Here is a 15,429-nt window from a genome sequence, read left to right as displayed (position 1 = left end):
AGCTATCATTCCAGATACATTGTCTTCTTAGGCGCTTTTGGCATAAAGGTACCAACTTTATGACCTTAGGGACTCCATGCATGCATTAAGTGCATTTTATGGCTCCTTTTGTACATTTGAGTCCCCTCCAAGCATATTTGAGAGTAAAGTTGGAAACTTTACGTGTGCTTGCAACCTCTTAGGTTCAGATCTGCATTGAGGGGCTTCATTTTGGTGAATAAGTGCTTATTGGTTAAGTCTTAACCTTTTGAGCTTCGGGTTTGGGTTCTTTATCCAAGAAGATGGTACTTAAGGGTAAAGTTGGAAACTTTACCCTTCTAGTCGATATTTTAGACCAGATCTGAGTGTTGGACCTTGTAGTTTAATAAATGGTGACTTAATGGACTAAGAGGTGTGTTTCCTAAAGAACTCAGCGAATTCATAGGTGAAATCGGTGAGCTGGATCGATTTTTCCCAATTCTGTTGAAAAGGAAGAACTCGACGAGTTGATTCGAAATATCACAATCCTAAGGTTTATGGAAAATCGGTGGGTTGAAGGATAACTCGACAAGTTGAGTCAAATCCGAGCGATGAATTTGACTTTGACTTTGATGTTGAGTTTGACCTTGACTCAGACATTAAAAAAAATTGACCCTTATGGGTTTATGGGTATGAAATGGTATCAAGGGGTGTTCTGTTCAGGGGTTTGACTAGATCCGGTCGCGGAGCAGAGACATTTCATCTATTCACCCGACACTTGAGGTGAGTTCCCTCCTGGATTGAATGGTTCGAAGGCACCATTGTCGGCCCGTGTATATTGTATATGCTTGATTAGTAGCTAAGTGTAGGAAGGGACCGTATCTTAGCATTACTTGAGTATGGATATGAAATGGATTGTTAGGTTTGGTTATACTTCTTTTCTGTGTGATACTTGCATGTGTTTCTTAGTTAGTTGAGTGTGGGTGGGGTCCGTATCTCACTATTAGTTGAGTGTAGGCAAGGCCTATATCTCTTAGTTAGCTGAGTGTGGGCAGGGCCCATATCTCACCGAGTGTGGACGGGGCCCGTACCTCATAGGATGGGGGCCATTATCCAAGTGTGGGTGGGGCCCGTATCTCATAGGGCGGGGGTCGTTATCAAAGTGTGGGTGGGCCCGGTAACTCCTTGAGTGTGGGTGGGCCCGGTAACTCCTTGAGTGTGGGCGGGGTCCGTATCTCCTATTTTCATGATATGTCTGGTATGTGGTAGTTTGGGGGAAATTCACTAAGCTTCGTGCTTACGGTTTTCAGTTTTGGTTTCAGGTACTTCTGGTAGCAAAGGGAAGAGCTCGGGATGACTGCATTGCACACACCATGATGTTTAGGCTATGATGTTTACTCTGATTGTATTGTTTTGGATGCTTGACTTATGTTTTGACAGGATGTTTTGATAACTACAATTTTATTTAATAATTAAAAATGAAATTTTTGGCACCATATTTTGTGTATGTTACAAGTTGGTATCAGAGCCTTGGTTTGAGGGATCCAGGTACACTCTTGGGTGTGTCTGAACTCAAACTGAGGACTTGGTATGAAATTTTTTTATAAAAAAACTATCTTTATAATAAGGATTTTAAAAGTGAAAAGGGTGTGGTGCATGCAGTCAGCAGAGCTCAAGTAAGTTCTCCCAAATTACCCATACATGTTATGTTGTGATATGAATTATAAATATGTGAAGTGCATGACAGATTAGGGCTAAGGATCTAGGAAGGATGCCTTGTATGCCTACTGTATGAACTTATTGAACTGCATGCTAGTACTGATTAGTCAGTGATATGATGGCCTGATTAGGATATGCCTGCCTTGGTTACTCAATGCTTGAATGTTGCTTGCTTTGTGCTTTTAGGAGTTCTAGTTATCTTTAACTAACTAGTACATGAATACACTAAGTTACATATTACGAGGACTAAATAATTTCAGAAGGTTAGGTTTAACCCTATTGCACAGTTCTTGTTTGAGTCCAACCGTTGTAGGGTAGGACCTCTCATTCCAAGAATGATTTGGTCTTAGTAATATGTAATGGTATCCGCGAGCTAGTTAGGGCGGAGCTAGCAGGGACTTCTTATGCAGCTGATGGCAGAGAGTGGGTTGGAGATTTCCCTAGGGTAAGCCTAGGATGAGACTAGTGTAGAGAGAAGTAGTAGAGAAAGGGACTTTGTGAAGTCAAGGAAATCCTTGAGGAAAGTACAAATAGATGTGGAAGGTAGTGGTACTACTGAAAGCGGAGGATTCGTACTTAAGTCAAGGAGAGCTGATATAAAACTAAGGAACTTGTAGTGTGTGCGATCCCTCGATATATGACGAGTACTTTGACAATTTTTATGGTGTATTTTCAGTATAGTAACGCTACGTGGTAGACCAGTTCGCAGTTCTAGTGCCGGTGAGGGATAAGGCTTGGGCTCTGGAGGTGAGCAGCTTCACGACCAGATGAGAGAGTTCATTTAATCTGAGCTCACGCGCAATATCATTTACCAAACCCCTGTGATCTCCGGTACAGTCAAGGAGGACAATTTGGAAATTCTTGATTAGAGGCTGGGTGCATTTCATACTGAGATGGCAACCATGATAGGGGCGTGCACGTTGACATTCCGAGAGTTCTGAGCCTGCGGAGCTCCAGACTATCAGGGGGCTAGGGATCCCATTGATAGCAGTAGGTGGTTGGCCGATGTCGCCAACACCTTCCGTACTATTCATTGTCCCGAGGGGGACAAGGTTTGACTTGCTTCATGTATCCTGAAGGGCAGGGCACGTTATTGGTGGGAGGAGATTAGGCATGCAGTTGGTGATGAGGCCTTTGATATTGTGACCTGGAGTGATTTCATGACTAGGTTCAGGGGTGAGTTTGCACCTGTGATTGAGGTGCAACAGCTTGTGCAGAGGATCTCCAGCAGATGACTGAGATGGTGACGGAGATCACCGTCATGTTTAGGAAGAGGGCCCTTCTCATTCCGCAGTATGTGGCAGACGAGGAGATGAAAAAGGCCCGGTACCATGAGATGCTGAGGAACGACATTCACCAGTTTGTGAACTGATCCAGCTGCAAGATGCTGGAGGACATGATAGTGATGGCTCAGGATAGGGAGATTGATTTAGAGATGGAGAGGAAGGGGAAGCCAGATGCAGCGTCTAGTGTTGAGGGTTCGGGCAAGAGGCCCAAGGTGGATTCCCAAGGGAAGGGCCAGCAAGGGCGAGGCCGATGTAGCAAGTGTGATAGGATGCGTGAGGGAGCGTGCAGGGTGGGTGGTTTTGGATGCTTCAAGTTTGGTCAGACTGGTCATGTCACTAGGGATTGTACTGCTACCACAACCATCACCTCGGTATCTCATTTGATTTGCTTTCAGTGCAATCAGAGGGGCCACAAAAGGGCCCAATGTTTGATTTTGGCTACAGTGGGACAAGTGTCCACACCTGCTCTTGCGACCTTGAGGATTACAGACGACTGCCAGGGCCGGGCCGACATGCCATTGGCAAAGAGCTGGGCCTTTCATCTAACAGCAGATGAGGCGCGTACAGCTCCCGATGTGGTGACGAGATCGTTCCTTATGAACGGTATATCTGCCATGGTATTATTTGATTCGAGGGCTACCCGTCCTTCGTATCGCTCGCGCTTAGAAAGTGATTTGGTGGAGCTCCAGGGGAGCTGGACTGTCATCTTAATGTAGAGATTGCGGATGATAGGGCTATTAGGGTTGCGATGGTTCACCGGGGATGTACGTTGCAGCTGTTCGATGAGCAGTACTCCATAAAATTGGTCCCTATTCCCCTGCGGGGGAATAAGGTTATCGTGGGCATGGACTGGTTGAGCCCCAATGGGGCAGTGATCAAATGCGAGTGGCAGATAGTGCAGGTTTGGACCCCAAGTTGGGGAGGGTTGGTGATTTAGGGAGATAGACCGCAGTGTGGGGCGACTTTATGTTCAGCAGCGAGGGCTAGGCGCTATCTTTATCAGGGTTGCACAGCTTATGTTATGGATACCCGAGATAAGGTAAGGTGACCGTGCATGATGTACCAACTGTACGGGAGTATCCGGATGTGTTCCTAGGGGATTTTCCTGGGGTACCTCCCCAGAGGCAAGTAGAGTTCAGGTTTGACATCGTTCCGGGTGCGGCTCCGATAGCCAGGGCACCGTATCGGTTTCCTCCTCCAGAGATGCAAGAGTTTTCTATGTAGCTGCAGGAGCTGTTAGACAAGGGATTTATCAGGCCGAGCAGTTCGCCATGGGGAGCCCCGATTATGTTTGTGAAGAAGAAGGACAGATTGCATCAGATGTGTTTAGATTACCAGGAGTTGAAAAAGGTAACGATGAAGAACCGTTATCCCCTCCCAAGGATTGACGACCTATTTGACCAGCTTCAGGGTGCATCTTGGTTCTCCAAGATTGATCTGCGATCGGTTTATCACCAAATCCGAGCCAGGGACGACGATGTGCTGAAGACAGCCTTTCAAACTCGTTATGGTAATTACGAGTTCGTGTTGATGCCATTTGGGCTCACCAATGCTCATGTCGTGTTCATGGATCTCATGAACCGCGTGTGCAGATCGATACTAGACCAGTCTATAATAGTCGTCATCGATGATATATTGGCTTATTCCATGACTCAGGAGCAGCATGAGGAGCACCTGAGAGAGGTGCTGGAGACATTTAGGAGGGAGAGACTTTTTGCAAATTTCTCAAAGTGCGAGTTCTAGTTGCGCAAGGTGTAGTTTCTAGGGCACCTTGTCAACCAGAAGGGTATTCTGGTCGATCCGGCCAAGGTAGAAGTCGTGATGTAGTGGGAGGTTCTGAGGTTTCCATATGAGATTCGGAGTTTTCTTGGTTTGGCGGGTTATTATCGGAGATTCATCCAAGATTTCTCCAAGATTGTTGTTCGATTGACCCAACTAACCAAGAAGTCGGTGACATTCTGTTTGGGGCATGAGCAATAGTCACCCTTCGAGACTCTCAGACAGCCGTTGTGCGAGGTGCCGATTCTGAACTTTCCGAAGGGTATCGATGATTTCATGGTTTACTATGACACTTGGATCATAGGTATAGGTGCAATTCTGATGCAGCGGGGTCGTGTGATTGCGTACTCTTCGAGGCAGCTAAATCCTCATGAAGCAAATTATCTGACGCATGATCTGGAGTTGGGGACCGTTGTTTTCTCCCTCAAGATTTGGCGACATTACCTCTATGAGGCTCGTTGTACCATTTACATGGACCACAAGAGCTTGAGGTATCTGATGGACCAGTTAAATCTGAACAAGAGGCAGCGTCGTTTGTTGGATGTGGTGAAGGATTATGACTGTGAGATACTTAATCACCCAGGGAAGGCCAATGTGGTGGCCGATGCTCTCATCCGCAAGGCGGTCACGAATCTGATTAGGGATATATGCTTGAGGATGAAAGTGATTACTCTGTTGCTGGAATGGATTCGGGAGGCTCAGGTCGAGGGTATGAAGGAAGAGCGTTGGAAGTGTGAGCGGATTACAAGTCAAGTGGCTTCCTTCGAGTACGATAGTCGTGGATTGTTGACCCCACATCGTAGGGTCTGGGTTCCTTACTGGGGCAGTTTACGCCAGGTGCTAATGGAGGAGGCCCACATATTTAGGTTCTCCATCCATCCCGGGGCGATAAATATGTATCGGGATCTTTGCCCTGATTATTGGTTGCCCTGCATGAAGAGGGATATAGCATGGTATGTGGAGCGGTTCTTGACTTGCAGGAAAGTCAAGGCCGAGCACCAGCGACCTCACGGAAAGATGCAGCTGTTGAATATTCCCATGTGGAAATAGGAAGACATCACCATGGTTTCATCACAAAACTTCCCAAGACAGCACGTGGAGTGAATTCGATTTGGGTCATCGTGAATCGGTTGACCAAGAGTGTGCATTTCATCCTGATCCCGGAGAGTATATCGGCTGAGAAGCTAGCCGAGATCTATGTACGTGAGGTGGTGGCACGTCACAGAGTGTCAGTTTTGGTTGTGTCAGACCTAGATGTTCGCTTCACTTCCAGATTTTGGAAACGGTTTCATGATGAGATGGGCACTCGTCTCGTAACGCTCATTTCAGGTATCTAATCTTTTTCTGAATTTTAGGGTTCTAGACTAGAACTCAATGAGTTGGGGAGCTCTAACTCGTCGAGTAGAGATCATACTAGGATGCGGGATTTAGGACCTAGTCGACGAGTTGGAAGGCCCAACTCGACGAGTAGGCGTTGTGAAGGAAAATCCTAAATTTTAGGGTTTGCATCCTATATAATCTCCTTAAAGACCTTGAGGTTGGCCTTCCATCAGCCTATAAACCCTAAGAACGTCAGTGCTAAACCCTAATCTCCATTTTCTCTCATATTGTGAGCTAGAGTGACTTTTGGAGCTTAAGAAGAAGAGAATAGTGAGAAGAAGGAGGAGATCCAGCAAACAAAGCCCTTACTCTTGAGCTTGACCATCTTGTGGACTATTTTAAGCATTCAAGATTAGATTTTTATCTTAGAATATGACTATATCTTGAGTTTACTCTTCATTTCCCATCATTCTTGTCGATTGCATGCTTGGGGTTCATAAAGTTTGCAACTTTATGAATCTCCAGGGCAAAATGGTCCCATGGTGAGCTAGATCTAGCTTTTGGTCAAGCAAGGATGCCATACATGGATTTTAGAGTATATTTTCCCTTTTTGGCCATTTTGACTTCAAGACATGCATTGGACATACATGTCCATAAAGCCTCCATATTTGAACATTTTGAGGAATAGAAACTCTTATGGAAAGGAGGGATTCAAGATCCCTAGAGTCTTGAACCATATGGCTAAGCTTTTGAGCTTTCCAACCTTTTCTAAGGGCTTTATAGCATTCAGAATGGTTCTAGACGATAAAGTTGGAAAATTTATCCTTCTAGACACCTTTAGGTTTCAGATCTAAGCCCTAGAGTCCCTGCAATTGAAATATCATCGGAATAAGCAAACAAGGGGGGAAATCGACTGTCTTACGACTTGGTACATTGTCAACCAAGTTCCAAACTTGATTGTCATACATGGACTGTATCTTGCGGTCTATTGCCTATTTCCATTTAGCAGACTCGTGGCATGCCATGGCGTCCGTGTAGCTGTTAGGTTCATCCAAACATAGAAGTGTATTATCACTAATAAGTGTATCACCTTCCGCAGTAATATGGAAACCATAGTAATGCTCAAGTGTATTCCTAACTCGCATGGAGCGCCTCAGAGGTACAGACTGTCAGTTGGATCAACAGGAGTTTCCTCCTTAGGTTGATTGCTAGGGTTTGAGGTTCCTTCGTCACTTGACTCTTGAATTTCTTCAGGGTCAATTTGCCTCCTAATGTCTCCTTGGCTTATGAACTCTCTCTCACAAAAGAGTCCTCTCCTTGCCACAAAGACCACATTATCACTGGGTCTCTAAAAGAGTTAACCAAAGGATTTATGCGGGTAGCTGATGAAAATACACCACTCACTCCGAGGTTCGAGCTTATCGTAAGTCTCGCACCTCACGAAAGCCTCGCAGCCCCAAATCTTGATGTGGTCCAATTGGGAACTTTCCCAGGCCACATCTCGTGAACTAGATTAAGAATATGGGCGGTTGTCTTTAAGGCGTACCCCAAAATGAGATTGGTAGCAAAGCTCGACTCATCATGGAACGAACCATGTCCAACAAGGTTCGATTACGCCTCTCAGCCACACCATTAAGTTGTGGTGTTCTGGGAGGTGTCAATTGAGAGACAGTCCCACCTTCCTTAAGATAGTCAAGGAACTCTGTACTAAGATACTCACCACCTCGATCGGATCGAAGCATCTTAATGTTCCTGCCCAGTTGAATCTCCACTTCCTGTTTAAACTCTTTGAAATTTTCAAAGGTTACTGAGTTATGCTTGATTAAGTAGACATGACCATATCTACTGTAATCATCATCAAAAGTCACATAGGAGCGGTTAGCATCCCTTGTGGCGGTTTTGAAGGGTTAACACACATTTGTGTAAATGATATCCAAAAAACCTTCACCCCTAGCACAGGTACCAGTGAAGGGTGACTTTGTTATTTTTCCAAGTAAACAAGATTCACAACTATCATCTGACTTTAACTCAAGTGACTCCAAGACTCCATCCTTTTGGAGTTGGCCTATGCGTTTCTTGCTAACATGTCCAAGACGACAATGCCATAATGATGCTTTATCCAAACTAGTGGAAGAATCAATACACAACACATTATATCCTAGGTTATCTACAACCGGCACAGTTTCATATACACCATCAAAAGGTAATGCTTTAAAATAAAGAACATTATCATAAAAAGCATTAATACCACCAAATTCGTTATCAAATGAAAAAGTAAATCCTTGTTTGTACAAACCGTGAAAGGAAATAATATTTCTCGCCATTTTAGACGAGTAACAACATTTATTCAAATCTAACACTAACCCACTAATTAGCAACAAAGAATAAACTCCAATCTTGGTGACAGGTGTAACTTTCCTATTCCCTATGATCAAGTTTATCTTCCCATGCTCCATATTCTCACTTCTTCTTAGTCCCTGCAAATCAGAACATATGTGAATACCACAACCTGTATCAAGGACCCAAGAATTAGAATATGGTGAGTTATTAGACAATATAGTGTAAATACTTGTATGGTTGGGTTTCACTTTCCCATCCTCAACATATTGCAAGTACTTTGGGTAGTTTCGCTTCCAGTGCGCCTTTTCATGGCAATGGAAGCATTCAACCTCTTTAAGGTTAGCAGAAGGAGTGACAGAACCACTTTTGGGTTTACTTGAAGAGGAGCCATCAAGAGACTTTCCCTTGGTGCCCTTCGAAGGGCTCTTCCTCTTCTTCCCTTTACCTTACCCGATAGCCAGAACAGGGGCGGTGGTAGGAGTAGAAGTAGTAACAACCGATTTACCTTTAAAACCACTTTCGGTGGTCTTCAGAAGTCCTTGAATTTTGCTGAGTGTGACCTCCTCCTTATTCATATGATAGGTCATTCAGAATTGATCATAACAAGAAGGTAAGGAGTGCAATATGATGTCAATTCCCAACTCCTCAAGGGAAGTTCACATTCAACTTCATCAGGCAGTCCATAAACCTTTGCATTTTCTGCATGTGGCCCGTGATGGGTTCACCATCCTTCATTCGGGTTGTTATCATGGAGAAGATTATTTCATATTACTCTTGACGAGCACTCTGATGGTATCTTTCCATCAGATCCTGGTGCATCTTAAAAGGATAAAATTCCTCATAGGACTTTTGGAGCTCGGCTGTCATCGTGGTCAGCATGATACATGCCACTTTAGTGGCATCTCTCTCATGAGTCCTAAAGTCAGCGATCTCCTCTGGAGTAGCAGAAGACTCATCAAGTTCCTTCGGCTCCTTGTCGAGGACATATTCCTTGTCCTCATAGCGAGTGACCATCCTTATGTTCCTAATCCAATCATTAATCAAAGATGACTCTCCCACAAAGGTTCATGAGAGAGAAGGAGTCGGTAGGGTTTGAGCCAGAAGCAGCATTGTTGGAAGACATTTGAAAAGGAAGAAAGACAAGTTTAGATTAGATATTAAAATAGTCCTTAATAAGACACCCAAATATAATATTAAGGTTAGGACCCAACACAATATTTTATAACTTAGAAGAGGGATGTCATAATCCAAGCTATAAGGTATTTGAAGGTATGTGAATGATGATTCACTAATTTCCACCATGAAAAACGAAATATATTATTAGGTTTTAATTGGTTTTTGAAACTCCTAGATTCTTTTGAGATTCATTGAACTTTTCAATGGCGTGTTTCAATCTCGATTGTGTCCTTCAAGTTTTGTGACTGGGATGTCGAGGATCACAAAACAATGTGTGAATAACCATGTAAATTTACTTGGTACTCTTAATGTTTATCAACTAATCGATGTGTTGGTTAACCATACGCGCTCCACCGATCTATGATAAACCTTAAACCACCCTTTTCCAACCTTTTTAAATCCAAGTTAATGTGTCGGTTAACCACACACGCTCCACTAACGACTTAAGCAAGGTTCAAAGTGTAATTTCATGGGTTAGCACCAAATTCACATTTTCCTAAAGTAACTAAGATTGGAAATTTATAAAGCATTTAGTTACTTTATAATCATTATACTTGTAATGAGAATTAAAGCCATTGTCCTACCCGTTTGGCTAATGACCCTCCACCAGTCAAGGAAGCGGTGGGTGAGAGTGGACACCCATTAAGCTGCCATTTTATAGGCAACAACCTTATACCCCCCCTTATAGACCGGCTTCATGAATGAGGCCTACTAATGGTAAAACGACTTGTTCTTATACATACATACATACATACATATATATATATATATATATATATATATATATATATATATATATATATAATTAACTTATTATATTATAAAGTATAAGGGTTGAATTTTAACTTTTAAAATTCTAGGGGTTGGAACTAAAGTTTTCTAAAGTGACTTTACATGTTCCAAAACTTGAGGGAAATTTTTATAACAATTCAAAACTTTTCAACTTCATAACTTATGAGTTAACAGTTTATTAAAATGAAGACTCTTCATTTTATGTAACCTATGTGTTCTTTAATGGACTTTAAAAGAAAGACTTTTGGTAATAAAAAACTTGACGACAAATTATGGATTCTATTGAAAACATTTAGATCAAGAATTAAACTAACAAACAATTTTGCAAATAATTCTTATGATCTACGAAACTCATAAGTGTATGAACATTCATATCAATAATTTCAAGAATCATATAAACACATATAAAACTTGAAACTTTGATAATAACCATTGTAAATGGATTAGCTTAATCATTACCACATCAAAAACAGGTTTTATAAGTCCAAAACAGTTTAGGGTAATGATTTTAGTCCATTTCCAGCAGCAAAACTCGAAAAACTGCACTCTAGGCCTCCTACTCATCGAGTGCATGAACCTACTCGACGAGTAGGATCAATATATGCATGGACTCGGCGAGTTCACTCTGCAGAATGCAGAAATTTCGACTTTCTTCAACAATTTGCATCAAGTATCAAGAAAATAAGAATAGGATATGATACCACTGAAGGGTTTTGAGCATTCTAACACTCCTAAAGTGTACATGCAACCCTATAAACCTTGGATCTATGTTTTACTAAGATACATGCAAATTTGATTTTTCCAAGGTTCTTAACCTAACTAGCATGGGGAGTTTGAAACATAAATACTAGTAGAAGAACTTACCTTTCTTGTTGCTTGGATTCCTTAAGAACTTTGTGAGCCTAGCACCCCAAATGTGATGCCTCAAGTGTTTCACACAACACCACAACTCTTGGAATAACTTTGAGAGAAGTACACAAACACTCAAAATTGGCTAGCCCTCTTGTTCTTCACTTAGTGCCGATTTTGGTAGTCCATGGGGTCTTTATATAGTGTGTCACAAGTAGGATTACACCATGTAAACCCTAATTTACATGGCTTTTCATTTCCTCCATGATGCATGGGTTTTAGCCTCCATGGAGCACCCTATGGATTTAGCCCAATCCAATAAACCATGGATCATTAGCCCACTATATTAGAATGGATGATTTACACAATCAACCCCATATATTTAATTAGTCTCTTTTTGATCACCAAATTAATTCTTGATCAATACTAATTAAATAATATTATTAATATATTTGAACTTATAATATATTAATAAACCATAAGTGTCCTTTTCTCATTTTGTCTATCCAAGTGTCATGATGCCATGCAACCGAAATGGACCATGCCAACCGGGTCAAGTACATACCATAAATAGTTATGAACTTAGACACCTAATCCAACAGTTTGAGCAGCTCACTTCCATATTGATCAATGTATTATCACTGACCGACGTGCTTTGCCTTTTGTAGTCAAATGAGAACCATAACACTCATAAGCATTTCCAATTCAACTGGAAGATGCACAGAAACAATAATTTATCAACTTAACACGATAGGTTATCAACCTCAGGTCGTGTGCTAGTGATAACTAAAAAGTTTATTCTTGATTGACTCCTGAAAATTTTCAACATTAATAAGACTTCCACTAACTTCTTGACATATACGATTTTCTATTAAGAAACATTCCTCAACAACCAAAAACAAATATTCAAAAGTTCACTACTAGAAAAACAGCATTTTACGACGCTCATTGCGCGTCGTAAAACGCTCAAACGACGCGCAAATGCGCGTCAAGGAAGGCCCTGTAATAACGAGAGACGACACACTTTTGCGCGTCGTCTAGAGACGACGCGCATTTACGATGCGCATTTATGACACGCAATGCGTATCATTAAAGCCGCTGTCAAGAAAGGCCATGTCATAAATGAAGATGACACACATTTTTGCGTATCGTAACTTTTTTTTTTTTTTTTTTAAAATTATTTATAGATTTACATAAATTTACTAATTTTCAAATTACATGACACATTTAATGTCTCATAATATAAAATAAAATCTCATACAAAAAAAAAATAATAAATTGCATAAATTATAATATGTCATACAAACGATCATTCAAATGTTAAACAAAAATAAGACATTGCTAACATGGGTTATGCATTCCTATAAAACTAACAACCCACGGTGACCTTAATCTAGATCGAGGTCGACTTGGATCATTGGTGACGATTGAACTGCAAGAAATATATAGATCAAATTGCTTAGCAAGTGATAAGTAAACAAATCCATTAGGATTTAATCAATTTTACTTACTTTGATCTTAAAACTTCGGGAACTAGAAGACCAAATTGCTTAACAAAATCAACAAAAGCCTTGTTGGTAGGGTACCCTGTACAGCTTATACGAATTGCTTCTAGAACCCCCTTCATGAAGAGTAAACAAAAGAAACTTCAAATATGATTTAGGAATCTTTATAAAAGTTCGAACATCATTATATGCAGTCTACTCACCCCACAACATAATTGATGAATGATGTTGACATTATCAAAGAGTAACATACCATTTCCTTTTGAAGATTCCCAGAGATCCCATCTCTCTAATATTAATGCCATCTCTCCAGCACCTGAGTCAAGGGGCATGTTGACTCTCCCCTGAAAATTAAAAAAAAATATCAAAATTTTTAATACTCTTCACTCTAAATAATGTTAAACTGTTACCTTGTTTGATCTTTTGGATCGATTGCTTTCATGGGTGTGTCCAACAGCATCTGATATAACCTCTTCACTGTATGAGAAGGTGAAGAAGTGTCCATGTCATCTGACATACCAGATGAAGCTCTTGATAAGTAAACTTTACCACTCATATCCAAAAAAACTTCTCAGGTCCACAAATATTACCTGATATGAATTGACTGCTACTTTGAGGCTCAAAGGTTTGAATCTTCTGGTGCAAGTAGCTTAAGCAATGCCAAAGCTTCCTCAAATTTTCCGGATGTTGTCAATTGTACAATCTGCATTTTGATACAAGATTTAGGCACTGATAAAATTACATAAATGGCCATTGCTCTTGTAAAATAATTATAGCATAAGGCTTCTGAATAAGACGAGGCTCATTACTAATGTGCTCAATAAGGCGTGGCTCTAAATTCCTTAACTTCTCTGGAAGTTCACCATCAGGACCACATAGTGTATCCATGTTGTAATCATAGTTAAAAAGAAAGTTAATATGAACAAAAGTTACAGAACCATGTTTGATTTAATTTTTTATTGAAAACAAAAGTTAATATGAACAATAAGGCGAGGCTCTATTATACGACATGAACCATTAGGGTTAGTTGAATAGCTTCCTTTAGGGACTCCCCATAACACAGGATTATAAATTCTTATTGAAAAAAAAAGAGAGTAAATTTTCAATTTTTAGAACAAATCAAATTTTAGAATCAAGAATTAAAGAGCATGAATTAGAATTACCCCCAGTTATATCCATCCTCATTTTGGATGGCTGTGATGTACTCCTGTTGCTCAGGTGAATCTGGTGGCAGAGATTTGAGCATCTCCGTATCTAAACTTTTTCATTGCAGTCCAAATCATAGAATCATACACTGTAAAATCTGAATAATAAGAAAGAAGGAAATGAAGAGTTTTTCTTACCTACAGACTTCCAAATTATGTGTTAGGACAGCATCTGATAATTTTTTCAAATGAAGTACACCAGGCGAGTCCTTCAACACAATAACATAGAAACTTTATAGCATTTTAAATGTTTAATAAAAAAGGATCACATATGTTTGAATTTTGAACATGGGTATGAATTAAAAAACCTACCTGAGAAGTGAAGGCAAGATAACCTCCTCGAATTTCTGGATCTACTGTAGAGTTGATAATGAAAGTAAGTTATACTTGAGCAGGTATGAAGGACAACGTGATATGTTGTACAATCAAACATTCAACCTGGATCAAGTTGCATTCGCTTCATAAGGTATTAAAGATGCTCAGCAAACAGTATGTGTCACAATTATCAAGCATTTGCTACAAATGGGATCAAACAAAGAGCTGAAAGGATTGATGAAAACTGTGAAGATACAAGACATTGATGTTAGTATAATATTATGAATCTCTTTCTTTTGATACTTTGTAATTACAGACCATTTAATCTTGTTTTTATGTTTAGAATTTGCAAGATGAAATGATGGACATGATGGATATAAGCAGTGAGATACAAGAATCTCTTGGTAGAAGTTTAGTGTTCCAGATGATATTGATGAAGATGATATCATGGGTCGTAAGCACAAGTTCATTATTATTATTTTTCTTTTTTAAAATGTTATCTTCACTTCATGGAAATGTTTCAGAACTTGATGCTTTGGAGGCAGACATGGGTCAAGAAACTGAAGGTGAAGGGGTACCTTCATATACTCAACCTGATAATGAGCCTGATCTAAATGAAGAACTTAATATGACTTTAGCTCCAAGTGGACATGCAGTGCCAGTGAAACCATCAATCAGATGACCTCATTACAAGAATCTAGAGTAAAATCACAACAAATTTCAAGAATTTCAGATACCCAAATTGCTAAAATTAAGAACTCTTATGTTTCACATATGCAATCTAACATCAGAAATGAAAAACAAGAAGTGCATTTAAATACTTCAAGAACAGATAGAAGAGAAGAAAAACAGGAAAGAATAAATCAGATGACCTCATTACAAGAATCTAGATTGAAATCGCAACAAACTTCAAGAATTTCAGATACCCAAATTGCTAAAACTGTGAACTCTTCTATTTCTCATACATCTAACATCAGAAATGAAAAAAAAAGAATTGGGTATATGATTTTTAACACTATTGATTCAATAAAGTTTTACCTAGTCGAGCAGCATGCTTAAGCATCATCTGTGGTAATATCCCTTTCTGCAAGGTTAGCTTCCGAATTTAACATCATTAATTAGTTAATTAATTAAAGGGTATTTTGGGAAAATCATAAAAAAAAAAGATAACCTTTTTTGGTTTTG

General features: G+C 40.3%; 1 pseudogene; it reads left to right on the top strand.

Moving 5' to 3' along the window:
* The first annotated feature begins 7,631 nt into the window (after positions 1–7,631).
* On the top strand, positions 7,632–14,960 carry LOC128127567 (vacuolar protein sorting-associated protein 60.2-like; annotated as a pseudogene).
* Positions 14,961–15,429: the final 469 nt, after the last annotated feature.

The sequence above is a fragment of the Lactuca sativa genome, chromosome 1, assembly GCF_002870075.4.
Source record: "Lactuca sativa cultivar Salinas chromosome 1, Lsat_Salinas_v11, whole genome shotgun sequence".
Lineage (NCBI taxonomy): Eukaryota > Viridiplantae > Streptophyta > Magnoliopsida > Asterales > Asteraceae > Lactuca > Lactuca sativa.
Note: the sequence above shows the minus strand (reverse complement) of the source record. Positions and strands in the feature narration are given on the sequence as shown.